At 52.2% G+C, this 10,856-nt stretch overlaps 1 long non-coding RNA gene across 1 annotated transcript; it reads left to right on the top strand.

The window, feature by feature from the left end:
* Positions 1-4,023: 4,023 nt before the first annotated feature.
* Positions 4,024-5,202, top strand: LOC105005244. The gene is made up of 3 exons (XR_827301.1): positions 4,024-4,088; positions 4,707-4,780; positions 4,994-5,202. It is a non-coding gene; the product is annotated as an uncharacterized LOC105005244 (long non-coding RNA).
* Positions 5,203-10,856: the final 5,654 nt, after the last annotated feature.

Genomic DNA, 10,856 nt, shown 5'->3' with positions numbered 1-10,856 from the left:
TAAGTTGCTCAACTTAATGGTGGTGGTTCTGTAAAACAAGACTCAGTGACATTTATTTGTATTTATGGCTCTCCCACAACCTACCAAGTGTGTGTGCACACGTGCTCAGTTGCTTCAGTCATGTCCAACTGTTTGCAACCCTATAGACTTGTAGCCTACCAGGCTCCTCTGTCCATGGGATTTCCCAGGCAAGAATACTGGAGTAGATTGCCATGCCCTCCTCCGGAGGATCCTCCCTACCCAGAGATTGAACCCAGGTCTCCTGCAATGCAGGCGGATTCTTTACCCACTGAGCCACCTGGGAATCAGCTGTGAGATGGAGGGCAACTCCCTAAATGTCCAAATCAGTTTCCATAAAATGGATAATGATGATGCCTCATCAAGAAGATTTAAGGAGAATATCTGTACCTGTGGTTTGTAACTGACAATGTTACTCATTTGCCAAACTGTTTTCCTCTCTGTTGCTTTAAAAATGACATACAAGCTAATACTAAGAGAGAACTTAATGCTGGTCAGTCACTATTGTGTTTTCCACATATGGACTCATTTAATCCTCACAATCACCTCAAATGTAGATGTCCTTACTGTCCCCACTTGGAGTGGAGACCCTGGAGGCCCCAGAGCTCCGAAATACCTCAGTCTGCCTGGCTGATAAGGAGCAGAGCTGGGGTCCTGCCCGCAGACATCCCGTTCAAGTCCACGCTTGTTAACCTTTCATGCTCTTGCTTCACGGCCACAGGATTCTGTTCCTCAAAGGCGTTGCCACTACTGTGTGCCACGTGGGTCCACCCGCACACACACCCACACTGTCCCTGGGAGCTGGAAATGAAATCAGTTGCAGAGAGTGTTGGTGAGGCTTCTAGTCACTGTTATTCTTTCCTTGACGGAGTAGATGCAGGTTTACCAAAGTTTTTATCAAGGATTTTGAGTGGTTCCTGAGTAATGGCTCGGTAACAGATCTGTAAGGAGACATAATTCCTGGTGTGTGGAGAGTGTGAGTCTTGTCAAGGGACACGCCACAGGCGTGTCCCCCTATCACTGCCCCTTGGGGCCCCTGGCAGAGATGGGCTGGAACGACTTTTGGTCTGACCCAAAGTGGTATTTCTGCTGGGTTAAACAGTATGTTCCAACCTGAGTTAGGCTGCTCTCACAAAAAGTCCCCCAAATAGAGTCACTTAAGACAGACTGTATGCCTTCTGTGAAAGTCGGGGTGGGTGTTCCAGGCCGGCTTGCTGGCCTGATGATATCAAGTCGCCGTCAGTCTCATAGCTCCCCCATCACCTCAGGTGACGCTCACGTCTGTGCGCTGGAAGACAGCTGCCACCCCTTCTGCAGGGTCCACATTCCAGTGGGGAGGAGGGGAGGGGTGGAAGCATGTGTGTGAAGGGAGCTCGGAGCCCAGAAGCTGCCCCCCTCCCAAGCCCTGCCAAGTTGCACAGCAAGTGAGGAAATGGGGCTCTGTGTCTAGGACAAATGTGGGAGGCTTGTCAGCAAGGAAAGAATGGATTTGGCAGACAACCGGCTGTCTCTGACACAATGAGGGTTAGGACACGTGCCTGGGAAGGCTTTGGTGGGACAGGCAGCAAACCCTTCTCCAACAGTGGCCTCACCTGACTTGGCACCGTCAGCTCCCCCAGCCGGTCCAGAGGTGGCAGAAAGATGCTCCTCAAGGATGCGGCCCTCAGCGAGCTCTAGCCCGGCCTTGCTTCTGACGAGTGGCCTGCTGACTGCCCCTTTCTTCAGAGTCGTTCCTTTGGCTCCAGAACATTGCCCCCGTCTCCTGACTGTGCTCCCTCTTGGCCTCCCTTTTCTTAGCTGGCTCTTATTCCCCTCCCCGACCCACCCAGCTGGGTGTGATCCCAGACCACCCTTTGCTTACACAGAACGTGGCTCATCTGCTCTTCCACCCCCGGCTGTTACCACGCCGCAAGTCCTCAACATCTGCCTGTGGCTCTCCACTGAGCTATCCGGTTATACCCTCAAAGTGACAGGTAGGTTGGATTTTATTCACTCACCCCCCAGCCACACACACAAACCACTTCCACTCCCCAGCTCTCCCACTTCATGCAGGAGTTATTATAGAATGAGTGAGGCCAGTAGCAGCCGGGCCCAGAGTACTTACCTTGGGCCAGGACCACTGGCTTTGCAGCATCATCTCATCCTCCAGATGGTCTGGACTCCTCATCCTTCATCTGCATTTGATCGCTCACCGGTTTCTGCCGCCTCTTCCTTCCCTGCCCGCTGGAGGCTGCAGCAGCCTCCTTGCTCATCCCCACGTCCCCCCCACCCCCGCCAGGCTTTCTGTAAGCTCTTTCTGTAAGCTCTGTAAGTCTTTCTGTAAGCTCCACCGTTGTCATCCCCACCCCGACTCCTGCCCTAGACTTGGAAGTTCATCCCTACCACTCTGCATGAAACTTCCAAACTGCCCAACCTGGCTTTCCAGGTCCTCTGCCAACTCAGTGTTTCTTTTGGATAACTCATGTATCTTTGATTTATCTGACAAGTGTGGATCTAGAGCCTTTTATGTATGTCAGGCACGGCGCCGGGCTCTAAGGACACCAGAGTGAACAAGACATGGACACTGCCCCTGGGGAATCCGTTCTAGTGGGAGGACATACAAAGAAAACAAACTATGATCACCGCAGATCGTGACGTGCTAAGAAGGACATACACAGAGGTCTTTATGCTGGCGGGGAGGCGACATCCTCATCACTGCTGCTCTTTTTCCCCTTAGCCTCCTAAAATCTCATCCTGTCCTTCCCGCCTCCAGAGCCCCTCTCCAGATGACATGGATCCTTCCCTTCATTCACTCATTCGACAAATATTGAGCTACTATGCACAGGCGCTGAATCAGACATTGGGATGCAGCAGAGGATAACTACACTGCTACATTCTCTGACCTTCTGCTCTAATTGAGGGCCAGTTGAGGTTTGTGAGACAGCTCATAAACCATAGACATGTAATGGGTGGTGAATTGGGGTCCTGAAAGAAAAGCCACGGTATACTCGGGCTGGGGAATTTGAGGAAGGTTTAATAAAGGGATTACCTCCTAAGGTGTGGACGAGCTAATAGGGGAGCACAACACAGGTAGCCGGACCTGGGTGAGTACAGGGAGGGGAGGGTGCAGTTACCAGACCTGGAGAGAGGCTGTTGTGAGACCCTTTTGCCAGGAACTGGGGCCAAGGCCATTGAGGGGGCCAGTGGGCAGCAGCCACCCTGCAGGGAGAGAGCCGATCCAGGGATTAACACCCTGGCCTCCTATCCACTCCCTTCCTGTATCCTGCCTGTTCTCTGCTGAATGGAAGCCAGAGGGCATGGTACCTATCCAGGCAGGCAGAGTGGCCAGCCTCCCAGGCCCTGTGCAGGGTGGAGAGATGGAGAGTGAGCAGATCGGATCAGGAGGAGCAAGTGAAAGGGGCTAGGTCAGGGTGGGGAAGGAGAGCTGTCAGAGCAGGGCCCTCCCTGCATTAATGGGGCCAGCCGCATGGAAAAGCATTCCGAGGAGAGAGGGAAGAGCAAGCACAGGAGCTCTGAGGCGGGGGTGTGGGTCCCTAGACCCTGGAGAGCAGAGGGAGAGAGGGTGCTGGGGAGGATCAGGGGGCCAGGGGGCAGCACGGCCCACACAGCACAGAGCCTGAGTCAGGGCTTTCGCTGCTCTTCAGAGTGAGATGGATCACCAGGCAGTGACAGTCGTTGACTCAGCTTGTCAAAGGGTCATTCTGGCTCCTGGGTGTCCTGGCTAGAAGGACATGAGAGATGCCATTTCTCTTCAGTTACTTTCCTGTGGTCTGGTATTTAACAAACACGATCAAGCTGGGGGGAAGCGAGTCCTGGCCCCAGGACTGCTCCCTGCATCCTGAGCCCTGAACCTAGGGGAGAGGAGGAAACACAAACACACACAGATAATTAATTCCCTCCTCTGGGCGGTTGCAGTGTTGTCAGGGAGACAGATAAACACCAGAACCTGCTTACCACCACTCACCAAGACAGAGGAGCCAGGGTCAGTAGAGGGCCGGACTTAAGGGATAAAGCAGCGCTGAGATCTGAAGGGGAAGGGAGGGTGTGAGCAAGTGAAGCTTCTGGAAGAGGTAAGGATTGAGGAGGGCAGAAAGAGCTTGACCCAGCCTTGGGTGACCCAGCCTCGGGGACTCAACTGCCCTAGCGCTGCCCTCCTGTAGTCTTCTCCCGTGAGGTTACTTTGCTGTCAGCGGGAACCAGATTCTCCTGGTGGAGCTGGCGGAAGTCCTCCCACCCTCGCCAGGGCACTGGCCCTCAGATTGTACCCCCATGGGGCAGCTTGGGTTTTGGAGTGTGTCTGCCAGCTCTGTACCAGCCTTGCCCCAGGAAAGGGGTCACCTGATCTGGCAGGGTCCAGGGCTGGAAGGGGCCCTGGCCCAGCCCCTTTACTCAGATGAGTTGCTGATGATCTGGGAGGCTTTTAAATTGAAGGACCAGGATCCTCGGAGGCTCTTAGAAGTGCTTGTTATGACCAGAGGGATGACCCAGGCCTTGTCAGTTATTTGCCATCATGAAAAAGCCCTGGGGCCCCAAATTCTAATGGTGCTTCTTTTGGATTTTTAGGCATTCATTTATGCATTTTTTTTAAACTACTGATCTAGTAGAAGTGGGTCTACCTTACTCCTGTTTAACTCAGGCTCGTACTGAAACGAGTCTTTAATTCTCTGATGTCACCTGACCGTGCCCAGGTACAAGTGGGGAGCAGCTGGCCTGAGGGTACAGATTTCCCATGGACACTCTCACTCCTGGAATCGAGTTCAAGGTATTTTGGGGAAAATACCTCCTGTTGGAGCAGGGGGCTCACCATCATCTCTCTTTTATTATGGTATTGTTGTTTTTTTTCCTAGTTTACTAAAAAGTTATTTAGTCTTGAATAGATAATAGATATATGCCTACAATATAACATTTAAAAGACAGAAAAAGATATAAGTAATAACTAAGCGTCCCCCTTCTCCCCTCTTTCCCACGTGTCCAGTTCTCTTCCCTGGAGGCCTCCAGGACGTCAGTGTCAATATCACCTGATGTATTTTTCAAGAAATAGTCTATGCATCAAACATGAATGCCTGTATATACTTTCTTCCCTTTTTATATAATGGGAGATGCTGCATAAACTACCCATGTTTCAGCCCCCACCCCGCCCTGCCGACTTCCCAGTGTATGTTTGGCGATGGTTCCATGTTCATAATAAAAAGCTACTTCTTTCTGTTTTATGGCTGCACCGTGTCCCGTTGTATGGCTCTACCATGGCTTACTTGTTTAACCCATTCCAAGTGGAGGGTCATACAGGTGGTTTCCAACCTCCTCCTGCTATTTCAAGCATGAATGTGACAAGTGGCTTTGTGCCTCTGGGATTTCATTGCCTGTGACTACTAGCTAGATAGATGTGCAGGTAGGACGTTTGCCTTCCCAACCTTCTCTCCACCCCAATGCTCAAACATCTCTGACCACCATCACCAAAGCCTGCTCTCTGCTGCTGCTGCTGAGTCACTTCAGTCGTGTCCGACTCTGTGCGACCCCATAGACGGCAGCCCATCAGGCTCCCCCGTCCCTGGGATTCTCTAGGCAAGAACACTGGAGTGGGTTGCCATTTCCTTCTCCAATGCATGAAAGTGAAAAGTGAAAGTGAAGTCACTCAGTCGTGTCCGACCCTCAGCGACCCCATGGACTGCAGCCTACCAGGCTCCTCCATCCATGGGACTTTCCAGGCAAGAGTATTGGAGTGGGGTGCCATTGCCTGCTCTCTAGTGGGCATCAAACTGGGAGTCCTTGAGGGTAAAAGCAGCTGGGAGACTGGGCTTTAAAGCAAGATTACGGCGTTTCTCAACCTCAGTCTGGGCTTCCCTGATGGCTCAGCGGTAAAGAATCTGTCCACGATGCAGAGACGTGGGTTCGATCCTTGGGTCGGGAAGATCCTCTCAAGGAGGAAATGGTAACCCACTGCAGTATTCTTTCCTGGGAAATCCCATGGACAGAGGAACACACACACACACACACAATTGTAGTCTACTGATATTTGGGGCGAGATTTGCTTGCATTGTAGGACATTTAATAGTAACTGTGACCTCCACCTGCTAAATGCCCTTAGGATCTCGCAGGTCTTTTGTTTGTTTGTTTGTTTTTAATTTATTTATTTGGTTGCACCAGGTCTTAGTTGCGGCATGTGGGATCTATTAGTAGTTCCCTGACCAGGGATTGAACCCAGGCCCCCTGCATTGGGAACAAGAAGTCTTGGCCACTAGACCACCAGGGAAGTCCCTTCTCCCAGATCTGACAACAACCACCACAATAAATATCTCCAGACGTTGCCAAAGTTCCCCAGGGAGCTACACGCCTCTTCACCTTAGGAACCACTGAACTAAAATTAGGCACCAGGGCTGCATATTCAGACATCGGAGAGAGCTGTCTGAAAAGAATTGGGAGCAGTCAAGACTTTTTCCCCCCTCTCATATCAGAATAAATCTCCTTTGGCTGATTCCTTTAATTTCTTTGAAGCTAGACCACAGAAATGTTCTAGAAGACAGTGTGTGTAACACTTCAGAGCTTGCATAGGAATCCTGGCTGTGCAGCTTGCTAGCTCTGTGACCTTAGGCAAGTTACTTTTCTCATCTGTAAACCGGAGATAATAGAAATACCTACGTCCTGGGGTCCCTGGGAGGATTCCTTGAAATAATATGTGTAAATGCTCAGAACAGTGCGTGGTGTGTGACCAGTTGTGGCAGGACAGGTTCCTGGGACACTGTGATTTGTGTACAGGACATGTTTGGGGAGAGCCTTTAGGATGCATACTTGTCAAGTAGGGAGGGGTGAGGGAGGGCAGGGAGAGAAGGCCAGCCTCCCTGGAGGAGCCCAGGAGTTGTGAGGAGTCTTCAGAGCTGTCCTGGCTTGGAAGGAGGAACCATCAACAAACATGGGCTGCCTCCAGGGAGCCGACATGACCTTGGGTGAGGTGGCTCTCTAATGGAAAGGGCAGTCAGCCACATGGAAAAAGGACCATGTGGAGGGACCCGGATGAGCACAAACAGTTGCAGCATCTCTGCCAGCAGGGGGAGCCAGAGCGTCAGTCCTGAAAAGGGAGGGTCCGCCGTGTGAGTGCTCATTGGCCAGTATTATGAGGCTATATATATATGTTTTTTTTCCTCTCTCTTTCTTCTTTAAAATATTTACTTATTTGACTGTACCAGGTCTTAGTTGTGGCATGTGGGAATCTAGTTTCCTGGCCAGGAATTGAACCCAGCATTGAGAGTGTGGAGTCTTAACCACTGGAGCACCAGACAAGTCCCTCAGACTATATTTCAATAGAAGGAAAGTGCTTTTAAAACACTCTGGACCCCCAGGAATGCCTCCCAGACTAACAACGCCTCATGCCTGCTTTCAGCACCCTGCTTATCCCTCCCTTGTTCTCTCTTCTTACTGCCCTACTGGAATCAGGAGGGGTGCTGTCAGCCACCCCAGCCACAGGGCCCTTGAGGCAGAGGGCGGGGCCCCAGGTGGTTGGATCTTCCCTGTCCTCCGCCATGTGGCTTAGGCCACATCTCTTGGCCTGTTGGGAGTTTAGTTTCTTCGTTGATAATTGGATGCTGCCTTCCCAGAGAGGCGTGGGATGATTAAATAAGATACTACACCACAGCAGTTCTCACAGTGTGGTCCTTGGGTCATCAGGACTGGGATGACCCATCTGGGAACTTTGTGTTCAGTTAAGTTGTGTCTGAATCTTTGCAACCCCATGAACTGCAGCACGCAGGCTCCCCTGTCCTTCACCATCTCCTGGAGTTTGCTCAAATTCATGTCCATTGAGTCGGTGATTTCTTCCAACCACCTCATCCTCTGTCACCCTCTTCTACTCCTGCCCTCAATCCCAGCATCAGGGTTTTGCCAATGAGTTGACTCTTTGTATCATGTGGCCAAAGTATTGGAGCTTCAGCATCAGTCCTTCTAATGAATACTCCGGGTTGATTTCCTTTAGGATTGACTAGTTTGATTTCTTTGCTGTCCAAGGGACTCTCAAGAGTCTTCTCCTGCACCACAGTTCGAAAGCATCAATTCTTCGGCACTCAGCCTTGTTGATGGTCCAACTCTCACATCTGTACATGACCAGAAATGTGAATTCTCAGGACCCACAGCAAACTCACTGAATCAGGAGTGCTGGGAATGAGCCCCAGGGATCTGTGTTTTCACAAATCCTCCAATATACCTAATGCAGCTCGAGTTTGGGAAATACTGGCAGATGGGGCAGCACTTAGCTCAGTGCCTGGATCCTAAGGGGAGCCCTGTCAACCTTAGCATGAACGTCATTTTCTGGGCTTGAGGTCAGGTACCTGTGAGCAGAGCGCCACCTGCTGGTTCCACGCACAGCCAACCTCACATGTACACATGAGGTTCACACGCAGCAACTCAGCCTAGACCTCTGGGCAAGGACAACAGTGCTATGACACAGACTCCTCTCCTCGTTCCCCTCCACTCTGCCTGGAGAGATCAGGTTAAAGTGAATGTCAACGGCAGCTTTAAAGGGCCAGGACAGGTCATCGAAGACAACAGCAGTGTGTGTGTTTGCATCAGCAATAACAGGTACCCTTTCCCAAGGGTTTGCGTGTCAGACACTGTAGAGGAAGCAGATAAATAGATGCCTGCCCTCCTTCCTCTGCCCGCTCATGCATGAACTCCCACTGGGGCCACAGGGCTGAGGGCGGCCTTGATGACCTAGTCACAGGCCAGCAAGGGGGGCCGCCTGTGGTGCTAGGCCAGCAGCGTGTCCCGTGTGGTCACTTGCTCTATTTGGCCACCCAGCTCCCCTGGGTGGGAGAACTTTGAAATGTCTTGCTTTATATCCTAGTTATTTGTGTGCGTGTGTGTGTGTGTGTGTGTCCTGCACTCGACTGTGAGCCTCTTGCCCAACTCCTTGCCTTTGTTTGTTTTCTGCCTGTACTGGGTGACTTGTGGATCTTAGTTCCCTAACCAGGGATCGTACCCAGGCCCTTGGCAGTGAAAGCATGGAGTCCTAACCACTGGTTCTCCAGGGAATTCCTGGTGGCTCCTTGCCTTGTACTGTGCAGCCCTCTAGCACTGTGGGATATTAGGTTTGTGCTGCCTCGGGTATTTGGAACAAATGCTGGAAAGTTTTGAACCAAAGGGCAGGAAGATCACAGATAGAGCAAGAGAGAGAAAGAGAGGAAGCAGGTGCCCACTAAACCCTCTCTGAGTGGCTCAGAAAACAAAGGACAGTGACACGAAGTGGCAGGAGACAGACCTCTCCTGGGGGAAGTCTTAAAGGAGACTGGAGGCTCGGTCTGGGGAAGACAGATGGAAGAAATACAGTTTTCAGGGATGAGAAGGGAATGCCCCACAGATGGACCTCTAGCAACATCCCACCTCAGTGGCACCGGGAACATGGTGCCACACTGCAGTGGGAGAAATGGAAGACGGCGATGTCGCTGGGTCCCCATTCTGTGTGTGGATCCCTCCTAAGGCCGAGAACCTTGAGCAGGGAGCTCGCTGTTTAACAGGGGGTTGAAAAAAAGCAAAAACAAACCCAAACCCCTCGAACTGTAAGGCTTCCTCCTGAGGGACGGCTCTGTGGCATGGGGGTGGGGGGACAGTGAACAGACTGATCCTGAGTGGCTTCTGCCACCCTGGCCCCCAGGGGTGCTGCTGCTTCTCACTGTCCGGCCCACGTTTGACAGAAACATTCCCGGTGACGCTGGTAGCACAGGGACAGGCTGGAGACCGATCACGGTGCTGAGGATGGAAGGGCAGAAGGGGAGTGAACGTGGAGTGTGGGTCATTGGGCTGCTTGGCGCTGGCAGCTCCAGGGGGCAGCAGCCCTGACCTGATACGAGGGTCATCTGAGGCTCCCACGCCTAGTCCTCTGAGGACCAGATGGACCACACCTGGTAGTACCCAGCGCCTTCTGCCTCCACTTAGAGGGCATCAAAGTTTCAGCGCACCAGGCAGGAGCCTCTTCAAGGCATCTTGATGCCTTTATGATGAAACCCACAAGGCCCATCCCTAAAACCATTACTTTACATCCTGCAGGAACCTCAGCATTAGATCAGGTCACAGACATCTAGAAACAAGAGGGTTGGGATTTCTCTGGTGGTCCAGTGGTTGAGAATCCGCCTTGCAATGCAAGGGACGCAGGTTCGATCCCTGGTCCAGAAAGATCCCACGTGTCGTGGAGCAACTAAGCCCAGGTGTCGCAACTATAGAGCCCTCATGCCACAACTAGAGAGTCCATGTGCCCTAACGAAAGATCCCCAAGAATACAACGGAGATCCTGCATGCTGCAGCTAAGACCCAGTGCAGCCAAAAAAAAAAAACAAAACCAGAGGGTTGTGTGATCACGAGTCCATAGGAGACGTGGCCTTTGCCCTCAAGGAACTTAGTGCATGACAGCATCTGATTATATACTAACAGGTAGCCATTCAACAAACGCATATTAGTACCTGGTGCGCCCAGGAGCAGCCTGAGATGCTGGGGATACTGTGATGAATAAGACAGGCATCCTTGTGGAGCCAACAGGCTGCTGGGGGAGGGAGATGTAGAGCGTCTGAACACCACGTGAGGGGAACCGGTAGCTTTAACAGGAGCTGAGGTGGCCGAGGGCGTGAGGGATGTTTGGCGGGGCCTGAAGGATGAGCCAGCCAAGGGAAGTGGGTGCCGCGGTGTGGAGGACAGAGGGGTCTCCGAGCGGCGCGGGGCTGGCTGGGCCTTGAAGAGCAAGTCAGCCTTGAGGAAGCCGAGGGGCGGATAGTGAAGCCATCGGTCTGGCTGCTCTGGCCTCACGATTGTGTGAGAAGGAAGGAGGGGAGAGGAGAGGCCGAACTTGAGTGGCCCGCAGGATC

This window comes from Bison bison, unplaced genomic scaffold (genome assembly GCF_000754665.1).
Source record: "Bison bison bison isolate TAMUID 2011002044 unplaced genomic scaffold, Bison_UMD1.0 scf7180017864487, whole genome shotgun sequence".
Classification (NCBI taxonomy): Eukaryota; Metazoa; Chordata; class Mammalia; order Artiodactyla; family Bovidae; genus Bison; species Bison bison.
This window is presented reverse-complemented; position numbering and strand designations above follow the sequence as displayed.